Source organism: Crocuta crocuta, unplaced genomic scaffold (genome assembly GCF_008692635.1).
Source record: "Crocuta crocuta isolate KB4526 unplaced genomic scaffold, BGI_CrCroc_1.0 scaffold36, whole genome shotgun sequence".
NCBI classification, from domain to species: Eukaryota; Metazoa; Chordata; class Mammalia; order Carnivora; family Hyaenidae; genus Crocuta; species Crocuta crocuta.
Window position 1 is genome coordinate 19,406,463 of NW_027532203.1, and position 19,591 is coordinate 19,426,053.

Sequence of the window (19,591 nt, forward strand, 5' to 3'; positions counted from 1 at the left end):
CTTGTGTCTGTATCATATACCCACAGTAAACTGTGAACTGCTTCAGAGCAAGGACCATTTCTTACAGTTATTCTTGTAACATATACCATATGCTCAGGCATACAGAAGATTCCAGCACACATTTCTTAATTTGAATGGAATAAGTTACCCCATGACCCTGCAAGTACTTCTACAATAACACTTGGTTTTGAGAAAACACTCATCTGTACTCATCCTTCTGGGAGTAATATGCCAGTAGCATCCTGCCAAGGAGTAATTCTGTCCTACTTTGGGTCTTTACTGATATCACTGGCTTCTAAATAGAAGCAACCCTATTTTGAAGGCATTCTTGGGAAATTTCCTTTATCTCTTTCTTTTTTCCATACCCAATTCCCTCTTTAAAGCAGTATAAAAAGATTTAAAGAATGACTGTGGAATCAGCCTCAGAGGTTCCAAGAATAATAATTCACATATGTCTTGAAAGGTTTAGGTGTAAGATGAACAACATAAGCTCCAGGCATATTTATGGAGTCAAAAAAAGCAATATTATTTTACATAAATATATATTTTATAAAAGAATAAATGGAGGCTCCTAGCAGGTCTCATGCCTGAGGTGCCTTAGGTTATGCTGCTGATAAGTGAAGGATCAGAGAATGGACTCCTGGTCTTTCTAACCTTCAGTCTGGTGATCCTTCCTCTCATTACAGCTGCTGTACCCTGGAGGACAGGGGGAAATGCCATCAAAGGTTACTGCTAGAACATTCCTTCAGATATATACGAAGGGTAAACCAGATGGACTCCAGGAAGTATGCAACAGGTAAGGCATCTTGAGGAGTTAAAAATAAATTCTCCTGATCATTCTTTAGAAAGTTAGAGGGAGAGATCATATCATAGCCAGGTGAAAGTTCAATAAAATCTTCCCACCAGCTAAGGAAGATGATCAAGAAATTCAGTTCTGACCCCGCTCATGGGCAATTGCAGGCATTCTCAAAAAGATCCTGTCTTCCCAAAATAAATGTCTGTTCCACTTGAGTTAAAATTAGACACACATTAATTCTGGCTGTTGACACGAAGCCTCTGGCAAGCTGGGTGGAATCCAGAATCCTCTACAGAAATGACCAGGCTCTGTAGACATCTCCCAAGGCACCCAGCTAAAGGATTAAATTGTCTCACCATTTCTCCATCACCAGTACCCTCTGTCTCTGCCTCACAATGAACCATGTTCCAGCAAATGCCAGGACACTAGCAAAAACTGCCTTTCTCTTTGTAGCTGAAGTTCCAACTGGAATGGCACAAATATAGATGGTTTTATTTTTTTATAATAATGTCAATTCCTTCCCCTGACCTTATACTATTCACTATATAATTTATTCATTCTTAGACAAATATCTATTGATCATCTACATTGCGCTTAGTGTCAGGGCATATGACTAGGTTCCTGCCCTCAGTGGCCCCATGACTAAGGTATAGAACTTACATCTTACATTCTGCCTTTAATGAATAAGGAAATAGACACAGAAATGTTAAGTGACTTCCCAGCACTAGTGTTGGAGTAGGAAAAAGTCCAGTTTTTTCAGTGTCTCAGAGATGTGACTTCCCTTTTATCCTTATTCCCTTCAAAACAGACAAACCTCATAGCAGCTTTCAGTACTGCCTTATTAATGCTGTTTTTATAGTTTTCCCCCAAAGATATTAAAGATATGTGAATACATGTAAGAGCATTCATTTTAGACTGGTGAAAATAATCTTGTGTGTGTGTATAAGGAAAGGAAAAAATATAATTTAACCAAAACTTCCTTTCAAGCTTTTTTTTTTAACTACATGAGCTATACGGTTATAAACAATTACCTGCTGAGACAACTGTTATAGTTTTGTGTTTACTATGATTCTGGCCCTCATTGTTCCAGGCCTGCATTCTTGCAACAAATACTCCTAGAAAAGTTTTCTATTTAACTCAGTTTTTCAAGGGACTTAATTGTTTTTTCTGTAGAACAAAGTTCCTGTGGAATGAAGTTCAAACCCCTTTGGACTATCCAGTGATCAGACCCAATATTCCTATTAATTCAATTGACTACACTGAGTATTTAGACTTGGGATACAACAGTGTAAAATTCTGAGCCCTTGTGCCAGGGAACTCCTCATCTGGCAGTGGAGGAGAACAGTAAGCAAACAGTCACAATGTATGGGGAAATTCCCTTGTAGGAGCCCAAGGCAGACAGAGAGACAGCTCCTTGAAGAAATAACTGACTCAGTTTGAAGATGTGTGGTTAAGAAAAGCCTCTTGGAAGAGGAGATGCTTGAACATTTCTCCAAGAAAAGTCCTCCTTTTCAGCCAGGCCAGTTTCCTCCCTGTTGTTTGTGCCAGCCATGTTCTTTTCTGCCTCTAACTATGGCTTAATTCAATGACTCCTATTGATCAAGCATTGACTATGTCCTAGATACTATGTTATAGATACAAAATCTTACCACACTAGCTCTCAAGGAACTTAGAGTTATTGGGAGAACTTATTTCCTGTATCTGCCATCATTTGTTCAATACATTTAGAAGACTTCAAATATGTATAGGATATTGATTTCCAACATCATTTCCTTTATCCAAATATCCATCTTCAAGCACATGTCTTTCATGAATTCATTCTATAATCTCCCAAGACTCAGAAACACTCCTACATTCCTGGGACTCCCAGGAATTATATACTTTTTGTTTTCCTATGGTGTTACATATATAGATTGTGCTTTCATATAGTGTCATCAGTCAATGCTGAGGGGACCCATAAGAAAAGTCTCCAAGAACTATGTACTGTGTCATCACGCAAAAGCTTTTGAGAAAGTGCTGTTTATTTATTTATTTATTTATTTTTACCAAGAGTCTTCTTCATGGTGCTCCATGAGAATCCTAGCTAGTATTACTATTAGGAGAGGTCTGGGTCTCCCTAACAGTTCATCTAATTTTACTTGATAAGGCACTACATAATTTGTGTAATTCATCAGATTTTCCTTTTTAAGGGGGACTAATGCTGTTGTATAGCCAAAATTGTGGGGTGTTTGGATCCATTTACTTCCTTCTTTCTCATTTCTCACCTAATTTCTCTTTATTTAAATCTATTTTTTGCCATTTTGCATAATTTGGTAAGCTACCTAAGTCCCTTCTAGACTGAACAATCCCTTCTGATTAAATAAAAATCATATTTACACTGCTTTTTTTTTTTTTTATCATCTAAGCCTGGAGCCCAGGGTTAGTATGAGGCTAGGGTTACATTACAGCTTTCAGGGATGAATTTCCTGAGAACTATTTGGCTGTTTGTTGCTGTACAAGTAGGCAGAGTCCCCTGAAGGAACACAGGAGAAAATCTCTTCTTTTGTTTCATGATTTTAACAAATTGAAACAAAGCCAATATGTGAATTTCAAAGACCGATCCTGGAGTCTTCAGGTCTGAGCAACAAAAATATAATTTCAGTCCTTGAAATTCTCATCTACTAGAAGGTAGGAAATGGGGAAAGCTGACCCTTATTTATGTTCCTGATTTGCCAAGCCGTAATGATATTCTTTTCCTTAAATTTTATTGATTTTGATAAACTCTGAACTCTGTCTTGCTTTAGGGAAAGCTATAGAGGTATGGATTTTTATGTCAAAAAAAATTTGTAAGATCAACATTTGTTCTTTGCTGAAGGCCTGTGGAGAATATGGAGAGTATGCTTATTGAAAAAAGGCTTCAGTAAACAGCATGCAGAAAAGCCCAGGAAACCACTGATTGGCTCTAGGAAGCTGGACTCAGGCCAAGTCTCAATGACCTTTTCTGTAGAATGCATTCCAGCCAATTGAAATTCCCAGCCTAGTCCCCAAAGTGATAATGCTGTCCCTGCACAGGTTTTTACCCTCCATTTCTTAGGCCACTTAGCAAGTTGTTGATCCAGCATTGAGGCGTCTTCTGTCTATCGCCTATATTGCAGGAACTGGTCTTCTGGGCCAGCTGTTACTTGTCTGTATAAGAGAGATGGTTAATATCACAGATTGGAGCGTCCCTTGGAAGAGACCCTTTTTGTCTCCCAGTCTTCCATAGACTATGTCTTTTAATAATATTCAGTGAGGGTATGATATTTTATCATAAGAAGTTTATTGTTTTGATAAAAGTGTCTCATATTCCTATGTCTCGATGTATCAGTATGAATGAGTCTTTATGACTCATAAAGAACGAATCTTTATCCTGACAGCTTACGATCCTAAAACTGGGGGATAATTGCCCTGTGATCAAGGAGAACCAGAGAAAAGAGGGTAAATGAATGAGAGACAGAAAGGAGAGAGAATCAGTCCAATGCCAAGTCAATTTTAGTCCTTAAAAAGTAGTGAAATAAATATGAACTTTTTCTGGAGGAAAGTATCTTCATCCTACAACCTGGGGAGACACTATAAATAAATTTTCAAGGAAAATGACCAGCCCACAGTCAATATAAACAGGAATACAAATAAATGAATGTATTTGCAAACTGGCAGAAACAACAGACAATAAAAATATAGTCACAGAGATGCCATGTTTTATAAATATTGCACAAATACTATCAAATAACCATGTTTACTGTATCTGTGTCTAAAAAGTATTAAAAGCTTTTGAAAATATCTTCAGGGAACAGGAGACCATAAAAAGTAGGTTAGCAAACTAGACAACAGCAAAAACAAATAGCTAGCATCTGTGTAGGATGTAGAAAGCTTAAAAAAATCATTCTCACCTTTAGGACAAGAAAAGCTGAGTAAAATATGAAAATAAAATTTTTCTTGAAGCCATCTTGAAGCCAAGATTTCAGGGCTAGCATAGCCTGAAACCCATGGAAAGGAAAAGTATCCAAGAAGAGCAGGGCACCATCACTTACTCATCTGGGGCAAGTGCTGAGCATCATACAAGCTGGTAGGAAGTACTCAGCTAACATCTGTAACTATTGCAAAAGGCTAAGTATGGCATAGCATGAGGATATGGAAACACTGGAAGCCACATACAGAAAGAAAATGAGTACCTGCTTCGGGCCANGGGGCTCAAACTTGGGAAGGGCAAAATCATAACCGAGGCCAAAGTTGGACACTTAACCGACTGAAGCACCCAGGCACCCCTGCTTTCAGGCTTTCTTCCGTGGACCACAGTGGAGGCTCTCAAGAAAGATGGGAGAAAAAAAGATGGTAAGAGAGTAAAGGAAGTCCCTTGCCCATGTGGTACAGCCCTGGAAGGGGTAGCAGCACCAACTGCAGGAAAGGCAAAAAGTCCCACCTGGATTTGGTTTCTGTGTCTTTCCTACAGAACAAAAGCCTTAAGCTGCTAGGAGAATAGCATAAGACCTTGTAACTCTCAAAGTATAAGTGAACATTCATCACAGCTAGGGGAAAATAACATAAAAACAAAAAACAAACAAAAAAAACCTCCAAAAAACAAAACCTCTATTTTTGGGGAAGAGAGGGGGGACAAGAAAACATGTTTCCAGAACAGTAGAGGTTCCACACCACTGAGAGAGAGGCAGAGTCATGGAGAAAACCCCACACATTACACCTAGGGACAAAGCATCTGCCTAAGGCTGAGGCTATTCCAGGACAACTGAGAATTCCTACCTGCTCTCCCTGCCTCAAACTAGGCTAGCAAGAACTGAGTAACAAATGACAGTAGTTTATGAGGAGGGGCCGGGATGAGAACATCTAGAGTGACCCTCTCTCTGTGAGTCTTGGGCACAAAGAGAAGACCCAATGCTAACGGTGAATCAGACATGGAGAAAATAAGTCTGACAAAACCAGTTCTTCTCCCATGCATAAGGAAATAAATGAATCTATAACTAAAGCTAGAGAGTTTAATATTTCTCTCTCAGTATCAAGTAGAACAAGCAGGCAGAAAATCAGTAAGGATATAGAAGACCTGAACAACATTATCAACCAACTTGATCTAACTGAATTTTTAGAATAATTGACCCGATGATGGCATATCTCTCTCCACTAAAGAAATTGAATTTGTTGTATAAAAACTGTCAAACAGTGGAAACTCTAGGCTCATCTCTCTTCACTAACAAAAACTTCTTAGGCTGCACCAAAAAGATAACTTGCTGTATTTCAGGCCAGGAGGAAAAAATTACCCCTGATGGAAGGGATGAGATGCAAGAAAACACTGATGAATACAGAGGGGACTATATGGGATAGAATCTAAACAAAATATTAACTTTATAATACAATAAACATATCTACTTGGAGGGAAAACTGGCTAAAACTAAGATGCTGGACAACAATGAAACAATGGACTATTGATCCGTTCAGGAAGAATGATCATATTTAAAATATTCTGAGACCCTTGTATTAATTAGGAAGTGGGCAAAAATTTTAGTCATCAGACTTTGTTACAAATGCATGCTCAAATAGTTACTGTAAGCACATGCATACATTCATACACATGCATACACACCAGAAAAATAGTTTATAAGTATAATGAAAAAATGACCTAATAAAGGGGAAAAGGGGGAAAAATCAACAGAAAGCAAGAGACGAATAACTGAAGAAGAGGAAAGACAAATAGAAGCCATGATCGGATGATATAAATAAGTCCAAATTTATCAGTAATGACAATAAATTTAGGTGCACTAAACTCCTAAAAGGCAAGGATTGGGGCCTGCATGACTCAGTTGGTTAAGCATCTGACTCTTGATTTCAGCTCAGGTCTTGATCTCCGGGTTATGAGTTCAAGCCCCGGATTGGGCTTTGTGCTGGGCAGGAAGCCTACTTCAACAACAACAACAAAAATGCAAGGATTGCCAGGATTATTTTTATAAACACTAAATCTAGTTATTGAATATTTTCAAAAGATACATCTTAATAAAGATATAGAAAGTATGGAAGATGATACAAGGGGGAAACAGGGGATGTATCCAGCAGTTACTAACCCAAAGAAAGCTGATGTAGCAATATTGATACAATATTTTCAAAAGATACATCTTAATAAGGATATAGAAAGTTTGGAAGATGATATAAGGGGGAAACGGGATGTATCCAGCAGCTTCTAACCCAAAGAAAGCTGATGTAGCAATATTGATACAATATTGAAGTCAACAGACTTCAAGACAAAGATTATTAGAGATAAAGTTGGTCACAATTCAATGATAAAAGATTCAAAAATATTTAATTCACCAGAAAGTTATATACAAATTCTAAATTCACACATGTTCTCTAAAACAGCCTAAAAAGATCTGAAGCAAAAATTTTACAGTTCTCGAGAAATTGACAGGTATGTCATTAGAGGTGTGGGAAATTTCAATAAATTTCTCACAGAAATTATAAAATATTAGCAGAGATATTTATATTGCACAGTTAATTCCTTTGGTCTAATGATTACATATTGAGGATCAGATTCAGTGTGTGGAGGCTACACATTCATTGTACGTGTTCTGGGTTTATTTTCCAGGTTTGATTATGTTTTCTTTTTCCAGCTTTATTGAGGTACAATTGACACATAACATTGTGTAAATTTAAAGTGTACAATGTGATGATTAGATATTTATATGATTGATAGATATCAAAATGTTTATCACAATAAAGGTAGTTAACACATCCCTCACCTCACATAATTGACATTTTGTTATTGTTGCCATTCTGGTGAGAACATCAAAGCTCTTCTGTGATAGCAACCTTCAAGTATATAATAAAATATTGATTATAGTCCCCATGCTGTACATTAGAACCTCCTGGAACATATTCATCTTATAACTGAAAATTTATACCCTTGACCAATGTCTCCCCATTTCCCCCAACCCCTCAGCCCCTGGAAACAACCATTCTATTCTCAGTTCCTTTGAGTTCAGTGTTTTTAGATTCCACATACAAGTGAAATCAAACAGTATTTTCTTTCTTTGTCTTAATTCAATTAGCATAATGCCCTTAAGTTCCATCCATGTCTCATAAATGGAAAGATTCCTGTATTTTTATACCTGTGTATATATACCACACTTTCTTTATCCATTCTCTCATCAGTGGACACTTAGATTGGTTTCACGTCTTGACTATTGTAAATAATTCTTCAGTGAACATGGGAGTGCAAATTATATTTTCAAGATAGCTATTTCATCACTAGATTAGAAAGAAAGTATGGCACTAGTTGGTAGAAGGCAGCTTACTCTGGTGTCCTAGTATTAACATTTTTAGCCTATCATACCTTAGTATGGCATTGGCACTTGTACTCTTCTTACTAGACACCTACTTTCCTAGTGCCAGCTCTGAAGTCTATTTTCATATATCAAAAGCTCTAAAATCTCCTAGGCACCTGCTTCTGTCTTTGCCCATTTAACCGTCTCTGTCTCTAAATGCTGAGGCTGATGAGTCACTCTGCCTATTTTATCCTGTAACTCTTAGGGACCCCATTTCTGTTATCCTGATGCTTACACATTACCTGATAGACTCCCTGGGAGACAAGCCTTTTCCCACACACTCTGAACTTTGATTTCCCGCCTGCGCATCTTCTTCTATATCTTGCCAGAATTTTTGAACATGGCTTTGTTGGTCCTTTCTGGCTCATGTCACAGTTATACCACAGTAACCCAATCCTGACAGTTTGAATCCTAAACCACAAAATACTCTAAGGAGACCAACAAAGGGTTAGGGGAAGCACAGCATCCCAACAACTTTTAATTATGATGAGATTATAGAAAAGTATAACATGGGCGGACAGTAATTTTGCCATTCAATTTTGCCAGGCCGCCTTTGCAGCAGGCAGTGAAGCATGTTTTATATTTATAATTGGTATGTGCTGCTGCTCAGGGGTGGGCGGTTGCATTCCCACAATACATCACAGTGTAAGTTGCTGAATGCCCTTCCTTCTGGCTTCTCTGGACTAGAAGGAACCCATTTATTATTATTATTATTATTATTATTGATATTGTTTGTGTCTGCCTTTGCTTTTAAGTTTTTCATTGGCATTAATTAAAGGGTCCTTGGGCTTGCAAAGCAGGCAGACATCCCAGTCAAAAGGAGGTTTTATGCAGGCCCTAGTTTCTGACAGCACAAAAGCAGAAGTTCAAATGAGGAAACATCAAACATCATCATTTTAATTTATAAGGACATGGGGTGCTTTGTAATTGGACAGTTCCTGATGACAGGGAAGTCACTTGAAGACTAATCAGAACTGGTGGCAAAATGGGGCTCAGGCTAGATCAGGATGCTTGTCTGCCATAGTCAAGGCAGCTGGCAATATAACTAGCATAGAAAGTAAGGTCTTCAAGCTCAGATGAGCAGGGACTAGGATATGGGAAGATTCCCATGTTTTAGAGAAATAAATGAGTGAGAATAAGACACAGAGGAGACAAAGGGGTTTTAAAAGGGTACATGAAGATTAAGAAATGAGACAAACTACTCAGAAAACAGGCCAGAATATATAATGCATATTATATTTCATAGGAGACACCTTAGGATCTTGAAGTGGTGGAAAGAGTATTTTTCTAGAGGTGAGTTCACCAGGGTTCTAATCCACACTTCATGCCTATCTTATGGTGTGTCATGGAGCAATCCATTTATTCCTGTCTTTGGGTTCCAGTTTCTTCATGTGTAAATTTAAGAGGTAGTACCACACAGTTTCTTAGCCCTCCCTACCCTCTCACATCCTACCATGCTAATCTACTGACTGTCAAAACAGTGCTAGAATATCTCTCTTTCCATTGCCTTTAGAGCTGATTTGCATCCACAGCCATATGCATGCACACACATACATATACACATACATAAGCACACTTGTGCACACAGACACATTCCACAGATGAGGCAATCATTTCAGGAATACATCTTGTGAATTTATAACCCAAGTGATGTATTTAAGTCTAACTATTTACCTTATTTCTATTTTGGCATCAATTGGCTTTTAATTTTCTTTAAAAATTAAATCACACATGGAATCAAAGAGCTTCTGTTGAAATACAATATGCCACCATTTTGTCAGGAAGACTCATTTGTGTCCTCTTTGATCATTCCTGTATTATCAAAGATATATAAAGCTAACAATATTATTCCCATTTAATAGTGGAGGAAACCAAGACTCACTAATCTGCCAAAATTAGACAACTACAAAGGTAAGCATATTTTAAATAATACTTTCTAGCTACAGATTAAAGGATAAAGACTTGATCATTGGTATCTTAGCAATATTTTCATCCCTATCTGAAATTCTGTCTATAGCATGACCTTCTTCCTATCTATTCCAATCTCTCCCTCCTCAGAAATGATTATTCCACTCACTGTGAATTTCAGAATCTTCTACTGTCTCTTCATTAGGTACATGATTCTTATTTAAAAGTGAGCTCTTTGACAGCAGAAACAATGTCTTATTTTCTACTGAAGCCTTCAGAGGAAATCATTAGACTAAGAAACTAGTAAGTATCCAATAAAAGAAGAAATAAATAACGATAACTATTTGAGTGGCCTAGTTGAATTCTATTTTTCCCATGTGTTCTTAGCATATTTCTGTTAAAGATGTAAAAGAAGATAGAAGTCCTAATATATTCATTACAAATCACTTGAGGGAAGGTATGAAAGGCTAAGATTTTGATTGCCTCTTTCTCTCCATTAATGGGGTGGTGAAGGACAGAGCACAACATACTGTACTTAATGCAGATTCTGCTCAGTGAAACAATGATTACAATCAATTTGACTACTAATGTGACTTATCTTGTAAATTGCTGGGTCATTAACTTCAACAACATCAATGTGCTGTCACTATCCAATTCCACCAAATTAGTGTCCGAGGTAATAGGAGAACGAATGTATTAGTGCGTTATTGGTGGCTAATAGAGATAGCAAGCCTTTAATGTGCTACAGAGAGCAGCTGAGGCACCAGAGACTGAGACAAGACCATGGGAATTGGATGAAGAGTCAGGATCCACAACACGGTGGCGCATTAGGGCAGCTGCAGGCACTTGGTGCCTTAGAAGGTGAAAGACCTGGGTACTAGGGAGGTCTTAACCTGTGGCAGGGAAAAGTGTACATTCATTGACATTTGGGGCAAAAGTAACAAAAGCATTTGGATTATCAAAGGATGAAGGGCATATCTTAAGTTCAAGTGCTTAAAGCAGGGCCTTTTGCTGCTAGCCCTGAATTCACAAATGCAAAGGAACATTTACTCTTTACAGACCTGAGGACAATCCTCATAACCTGAATCTAACATTGAATCAATCTAAGACCTATCCTAGAAATGACTTAGCAATTGTATTCATATCCAATTTAAAAATTCTTTTGATTTCTGGCGGGGGGGGAGTATGAAGTATTTATGTCCATGTTCTACAGATACCCTTTACACTCTCACTTCCCATCCTTTCTAGTTGAGAAGCTGCTATTCCAATGTCCCTATGGGAGCAGCACTCAAACTACATGACCACTCCCTTTTCACAGTTCATTGAAGAAGAGATGAATACCTGGATGAGATGGGTCAGGCATACTCAGATTCTCGGGAGAACGGAGATTGAGCCAGTCAGGCGTTGTCAGGCACTAAACTATAACTCTTCCAAGTTGGAGTTGGTACCAGGATGCCAAAGCCACATTCAAGCCCACATTATGGGGGAGCAGAATCTAAGAGCCTTATGGAAGATGTTCTAATGCAGAAAGGAGAATGAAAGATGTAAGTGTAGAGAGAAGCTGTCTCAGAGAGATGGAGAAGGAATGGCTGCCTGTCTCCTTTCCAGGTCCTGGACATTCAACCCACTGTATATCTGGCAGTTGGATTTTATGCATGTTTCCTGTATCCTTTTGCTGACCTGGCTTTAGTAGGTTTCTGTTTCATGCACTCAAAAAACCTGTAAGATACTCTAGTTTCTTCATGATTGTCAACAAAAATGTATTGATCACTTGCAGTAGATGGCACACTAAACCCTGCCAGAGAGACTCAAAACTGAAAGAAGGAGTTACTGCTTCTCAGGGAATTATAAGTGAGTTGGAAAGATTTTTCTAAGTATTGGATAGAGTTGTATCTTTCTTTATTGAAAGTGGAACTTGTCAGAGCCCAGGGTCGGCAATCTGTATAGATCTTCATGACTGGGAGACAAGGTGGGAAATATAAAAAGTACATGAGAGGCATCCTGTGTGCAGTTGGGGTTTGACAGTTCTACAGCCACCATCCATGGTCTGTCGTTGACTGTAGGCCCCTATGACTGTGCCTCTGGGCCTTCGTACTCTTCATGGCTATCCCATAAGCTAGTCCTATGAATATGCCCGTTTTAAAGAGGAGAAACACGGTGCAGCTAACAAGTAACAGAGCTTGAATTTAAACCCAACAACTCTATCTCCAAATCCTGCTGTGAGCCATTTTTTTCCATCTCTCTTTTCTATGTCAACTTCTTTCTTCAGAGGCCATGTCTCTGTTCAGGTGAACTTTGCCCCTCTAAATCAAACCTATAATCATTAAATAACCTAATTCTTAAAAGAAATTTAAGTCATCATTTATCCACCCCCACCCTGGAGGGACTTGCAGAACCTGTGATTCCTGCATCTGAAAGGAAAAGTATTATCTCTTTTCTATTAAAGTTTAGGCATCTAAAGGAGCCGGGAGGGGTGCGGAGGGTAGGTAAAATATAACATCTTTAGGACAACCCTGAAACCCACCTTATAGGCCTGCAAATGAAGATTGCTCTAACTTTACATATGGAATGAAACTCCAGGAATGACTTTAGAATTTTCTTGAATTCATATATATTCATAGGAAGTGATTTCTTTTATTATGATATTGTTCAGAGAAGCATCTTTGTTGATACTAGGCTTCAGTTTGTTTAGTTTAGAATGTGTTGTATTATATTCCTTTCCCTAAAGAAAAGATGCATTAATATGTTGAGATTGGACATATGGTATATAGCACTCAATATAATCAGTGTGCATGCAGAAAATGAACCAGGACCACTTTCTTACACCATACACAAATATAAACTCAAAATGGATGAAAGACCTAAATGTAAGAGAGGAAGCCATCAGAATCCTCAAGGAAAAAGCAGGCAAAAACCTCTTTGACCTCAGCTGCAGCAACTTCTTACTTAACATGTCTCCAGAGGCAAGGGAAACAAAAGCAAAAATGAACTACTGGGACCTCATCAAGATAAAAAGCTTCTGCAGAATGAAGGAAACAGTCAGCAAAACTGAAAGTCAACCAACAGAATGGGAGAAGATATTTGCAAATGATATATCAGAAAAAGGGTTAGTATCCAAAATCTGTAAAGAAGTTATCAAACTCAAAATCCAAAATACAGGGGCACCTGGGTGGCTTAGTCGGTTGAGTGTCTGACTCTGGGTCAGGTCATGATCTCATGGTTCATGAGTTTTAGCCCCGTGTCGGGCTCTGTGCTGATAGCTAGCTCAGAGCCTGGAGCCTGTCTTCAGATTCTGTCTCTCCCTCTATCTCTGTCCCTCCCTGTATCTCTCAAAAAATAAATAAAAAACATTTAAAAAGAAACCAAAATACAAATAATCCATTGAAGAAATGGGCAAAAGACATGAATAAACACTTTTCCAAAGAAGACATCCAGATGGCTAACAGACACATGAAAAGTTCAACATCATTCATCATCAGGGAAATACAAATTAAAACCACAGTGAGATACCACCTCATACCTATCAGAAGAGCTAACATTAATAACTCAAGCAACAACAAATGTTGGTGAAGATGCAGAGAAAGAAGATCTCTTTTGCACTGCTGAGGGGAATGTAAACTGCTGGAGCCACTCTGGAAAAGAGTATGGAGGTTCCTCAAAAAATTAAAAATAGAACTACCCTATAACCCAGGAATTGCACTACAGGCATTTATCCAAGAGATACAGGTATGCTGTTTCAGTTGGGCAAATGCACGCCAATGTTTATAGCAGCACTATCGACAATAACCAAAATATGGAAAGAGCCCAAATGTCCATCAACAAATGAATGGATAAAGAAGATGTAGTGTACACACACACACACACACACACACACAATGGAGTATGGAGTATTACTAGGCAATCAGAAAGAATGAAACCTTGCCATTTGCAACAGTGTGCATGGAACTAGAGGGTATTATGCTTGCCAAAATAAGTCAGAGAAAGGTAAGTATTATGTGACTTTACTCATATGTGGAGTTTAAGATACAAAGCAGATGAACATAAGGGAAGGGAAGTAAAAATAATTCAAAAACAGGGAGGGGGACAAAATATAAGAGACTCTTAAATACTGGGAACAAACTGGAGGGGTTGTGGGAAGGTGGTGGGCTAAATGGGTAAGGAAGACACTTGTTGGAATGAGCACTGGGTGTTATACATAGGGAATCAGTCACTGGAATCTACTTCTGAAATCATTATTGCACTATTGAAATCATTATTGCACTAGATGCTAGCATTATTGCACTATATGCTAGCACTGTATTATATATATATATATAATCAATATGCATTTCCCATGAACAATTCTGTCTTGCCATGGCCCATGTTATACAAGGTATTCAGGGAATTGTGAAGCCAGCCATCATAGAACCTGTCACTTAGAGGTAACAGATGGATCCATGACATGTATTATGGCTTTGAACTATTTAATACTGAATAGATTTTCCACATCCTAGCCAAGAATTACCAACACAGAGTTACTACCAGGTGACAGACATCATGGAGCATTGACACTTGGCACAATGGATTGGACATATCAAAGTTATAACACATGCACAGAGTTTTAAAAAACTTTTTTGAAATATTTGGAAATAACTATATTCACAGGAATCTGCAAGGAAATGTGCAAGGGAAGTCTAGTGTACCATTCTTTCATGCTCCCTCAATGTTAACATCTTACACAACTCTACTACATAATTAAAACCAGGAATTTGACATTAGCATAATCCACTGAGTTTATCAAAATCTTAACAATTATAGTTACACTAATTTATGTAGGTGTGTGTGTAACGTTCTATGAAATATCAAATTGTAGCCTTGCATAACTGTCACCACAATCAGTATGCTCAGCTGTACCATTATGATCAAGGATTTCTCTGATGTTATCCCTTTAAAGCCACACTTTACATGCCCTCCTCAATATCCTTAATCCCTGGAAACCACTAATCTGTTCTCCATCTCTATAATTATGATTTTGCGTGAGTGTTACATGAATGGAATCATGTTATACTTTTTGAGATTTTTTTTTTATTCAGAGTACTTTTCTTGAGGTTCATCTACATTTTGTATAGACCAATAGTTTTTTCCTTGTTATTGCTAAATAGTATTCCATGGTGTGGATTACCACAGTTTATTTAACCATGCACCTATTAAAGGATACATGGGTCATTTCCATTTTCCAGTTAGGAAGTATCTCAAATATGCTCTAAACATTTGCATAATATTGTTGCATGAAGATAAGTCTTCCTTTCTCTGAGGTAAATACTCGACTGGAATTTCTGAATTGGATATTTAATAGATTTTTTCAGTTTTGAAAGAAACCATTTTCTAAAGTAGCTGTTATTATTCTACATTCTCACCAGCAGTGTGTGAGTGATCCAGTTTCTCTGCATCCTCACCACCATTTTTCCTCACCATCATTTTTCATTTTAGTCATTCTGATAGGATTGTAGTGGTACCTCACTGCAGTTGAAATTTGCATTTCTCAGGGCGCCTGGGTGGCTCTGTCGGTTAAGCATTTGACTTCGGCTCAGGTCATGATCTCACAGTCTGTGGGTTCGAGCCCCACGTTGGGCTCTGTGCTGACAGCTCAGAGCCTGGAGCCTGCTTCAGATTCTGTATCTCCCTCTCTCTCTGACCCTCCCCTGGTCACTCTCTGTCTCTCTCTCAAAATAAAGACATAAAAAAATTTTTTAAAAATATGCATTTCTCTAATAGCTGATGATATTGAACATCTTTTCATGTGTTTATTTGCCATCTGTGTATCCTCTTCATTGAAATGTCTGTGCATGTTTTTCCCCATTTTCTAGTTGGATTTTTTTTTAAATGTTGAGTTTTGAGACACACAAGGCTTTTTCATATAACAAGCATTATTTCAAGCCTTCTACTTGGAGGACAACTTCTATTTTTTAATATATTTTTAATATATTTTACATTCTAGGCAACATTTACTCTTAATTTGGTTATTTTGCCAAAAGTGATGCACAGTAGCAGGCACTTCACTGCTTTCATTTGCATTCACTTAGTATATACCTAATAAGTACCCTGCTTACTCTTATAAGTTAATAAATCATGTTTTCTAAATTATATCTTAAGTATCTAATTATTAGTATACTCCTCTACAATCTACACCATCCTCCTACTCCTTCATCTTTTACTATTCTGCCCATTGAATCCTATGTACACTAAGCCCCAACTTCTAAATCCTCTTCAAACAGCACATCCTTCTTGATTCTCTGCCTTTGTACAAGATGTTTCCTTGGACTGAAGTATCCCTTACCCCCTACTTCATGTAGAAAATTTCTACTCAGGCCTCAAAATCCAGTTCTAATACCATCACCTCCATGAATCTGTCTCTAACTTCTGCAGCCAGTTAGATACTTCCATGCCCTTGCTCCATTGTGCTGGACTTTCAGTTATAGGACCTCTTATCCTAAGAATTCTCTCAGCTTTTCAAATAACTAATTTATCATGTTAACTTATGTTTTCCTTCTCCTATACAACAACAGACAGGCTACACTGAATGTGTGAGGATGGTCCTATACTACCTAGTGCATCACATACTTTAATTCCTACCAGCATTCAAATGGCATACTTCCCAAAAAACAACCATATTCCTTCCCAAATTTGTTTATGACCAACTTTTCATAGTAATTATGTAATTCAATCATATATTATTTAAACGTATGAGATAGGAGTGTGAAATAAAAGGAGATATTGTTTCCGTGAAAAACAAGTTAATTGGTTTAGAAAGACTTGATAAAAGCAAGTCCAATTAGGGATGGGTGAAAAATTATGAGTAAGAGCAAAAATATAATTTCCAGAGGTGTTCAAAATCAGATGGTTTTTTGATATATTTTTAACTTTTCACTTCTTTAAACAAAAATAAAATTAGAAATTGTATGCAATGCGTTATGGATGCGATTTGTGTAAGGACGACCATACGAAACTCCAGTTAATGAGCCTATTAAAAAAGTCCTTGGACTTACATTAAAACTAGTTAATTATGATTTTAAGCAAAATGGATAGCATTTGTAGCATTTGTATTTTTTTATAGTTCTTCTCTTTAACTAACTTTACAAACATACAAAATACAGGTTTGAATTACATTAGCCAAGAAGGCTTTTATTATGTTTTCTATTGAACCTTATCATTCAAAAAACCTTTTTGTTTACATGCTTTCTGACTAGATTAAGAGCTTCTTAATGTCAGGAACCTGGCATTTTGCCTGACACATCATGAGTACTCAATAAATTATTGTTGAATGAATGAAAAGAAATCTGTAAAGCAAATTTATAAAAATCAAAAGGAAATTGTATCTTATGATCTTCATGCAATTATTTAATCCAATTCATTCAAAGAAGTTATCAGTCTTAAATATCAATAGTCAGTTTAGAGGAGTTCATTATCTCTCCTTACACAACTACACGTGTCCAACAGAATTTGGGCCTCTTTAATGATATTAGTCTATAAATGTATGTGTGTATTTATATATGTATGAATATGTCTCTGTGTCTATGAATGTATATAAAATATGGTCCTATAAATTTACCTAGATCTCATTTTATAAAAAATCAGGCTTTCTGCATGGAGATGTTCTGTCTTAACTATTATTATTTTCCTGCATAATTTTTGTAATTTGGTCATGATGTAGCCTACCACAACCTAAATAGCTAAAATGGAACATTTAAAAAGGCAAGCCCAAGTTTAACCCTAGGAATTTCATCCTGAGTACAGTATATTACCCATAAACCAAGTTTTTAATCTAGACATTTTCTCTGGGCAGCATCCACCAGCATCCATATGAAATCAAGCATGCTAAGGTAAGGTAGTTTGCATAAGCTTTTGCCAAGTGTCTAAAAGACCTTCAAGCTCAGAGGGGTCCTCTTAGCACCATTCTAAGTCTACTTAACACAGAAGAGACAACTGAGAGGGCTGTTCATAACTCTGCTTATGCAATAAGTGATTTTTGACTGGTCAGTTATTTTTAGGGCCTCATCAGCAATTATGAAATGAATAAGTTTCTGTATTGCTGATTACCTTTGGCTTAGATCCCATCCTTCCTTTCTCACTTTGGAAAAGAGGTGACACAATCCATTTTGGTGCAAGTGTCAACCATCTTGTCTCAACTGGGAAGCTATAAGTGACAGCTTGGTGTATTAAGAGGTCTCTGCCTGAATAAATTGATGTCAAGTTTTATTACACATAGACCAAGTGAGGAGGCACAAGACAACCGCTCAACAACTATGCCTTGAACAAACAAATGGTATACAGCAGTATTGCCATTTCTTGAAATAAAGATAGAGGCAGGCAAAGTCTGTATTCTTCAGAATGCTAAAGTCCACCAAAGAAGACATATGATACACACAACCAAGATATTGTTAAGGTCCTTATGGTGTTGAATGAAAGCACTTCCTTGTCCTTCTAGGCTGGAGCTTGTCCCATGGCTGGAGCTGAGGTTCTCCAAACAAATGCTTCCTGGAAGCACCAAGACTTCTGAAGATTTAAAGAAACAGAGAACTGGAATGGAGTAAGTAGCCTCAGGGAAGTGGCTCACACTCATAACTTAGTTTAAAAGAGAAAAAAATGGGATAAGGAAAGATTTTTAAGTAAAAAGCATTCCCTAGAAGTAAAACAAAAGTATATAAATCAATACCACTAGCATTTTTAATACTTATGTGAGTAACTCTGTGCTAGATTTTAGAAGAGTACTTCTGAAAGTAATAGTTGCAATCCAATAGAGAATTGCAAGATCATGAATAGATAGATCATATTCAATGAATAGATAGAATAGAATAGAATAGAATAGAATAGAATAGAATAGAATAGAATAGAAAATACAGGAATACCTCATATACTAAAGATAGATATATACTTGTTTCAGTTATGGGTGTGTGGAGTATTGAGTCACAGTATAATAATGCATTACTTATGCATAGCCCTATAAGATTAAAATATTGCTCTAGAAAGTTCTTTCCAAACTTGGCTAACAATCCAAACTATCTAGGAGCTGTAAAAACATTTAAGTTTCCAGGTCCTATCCTAAAAGGAAGAATCCAAGAGCCTGTGGAAGTTGCCTCAGGAAAGCTACAGTCCATGAATCACTAATTCTATTTAAAATGAGCAGATGAGAAACAGAAAATTAACAAAAGTAAGAGAGTATTATACGCTCTGAGCATCAGGACCCACAAGAAGACATAAGGCATGATGAATATAGTAGTTTATCATAGAAGACTGTTAGGGAAGGTACATGGAGCATCTATTCTGAGCAGGATATAAAGGTACTCAAGGCATTGCATTTTGAGGAGGAAAAGATAAAAGCCTTACATACAAAAAGCTTGATGCCTCAAGGCCCTGTTTCTGACATAGCTACCAATAAGTGAGGAAAAATGATATCTCAGGATCGAGTCCACCAGTGAAAACTCGTGAAGGAGGTGATACTTGCCTTGGCTGAGCCCTTCAGAATAATTCAACCAAAGGCTTCTGGAGAAAAGAGTGTTTGACTTGTATT

The 19,591-nt window shown here is 37.4% G+C and overlaps 1 long non-coding RNA gene across 1 annotated transcript in view; it reads left to right on the forward strand.

Moving 5' to 3' along the window:
* LOC144242665 (uncharacterized) overlaps positions 1–19,591 on the forward strand; it is an 84,456-nt gene that overhangs the window by 1,074 nt on the left and 63,791 nt on the right. The window contains exons 2-3 of the long non-coding RNA XR_013338409.1: positions 687–796; positions 18,509–18,610. This is a non-coding gene — a long non-coding RNA (uncharacterized LOC144242665). The remainder of the gene's footprint in view (positions 1–686; positions 797–18,508; positions 18,611–19,591) is intronic.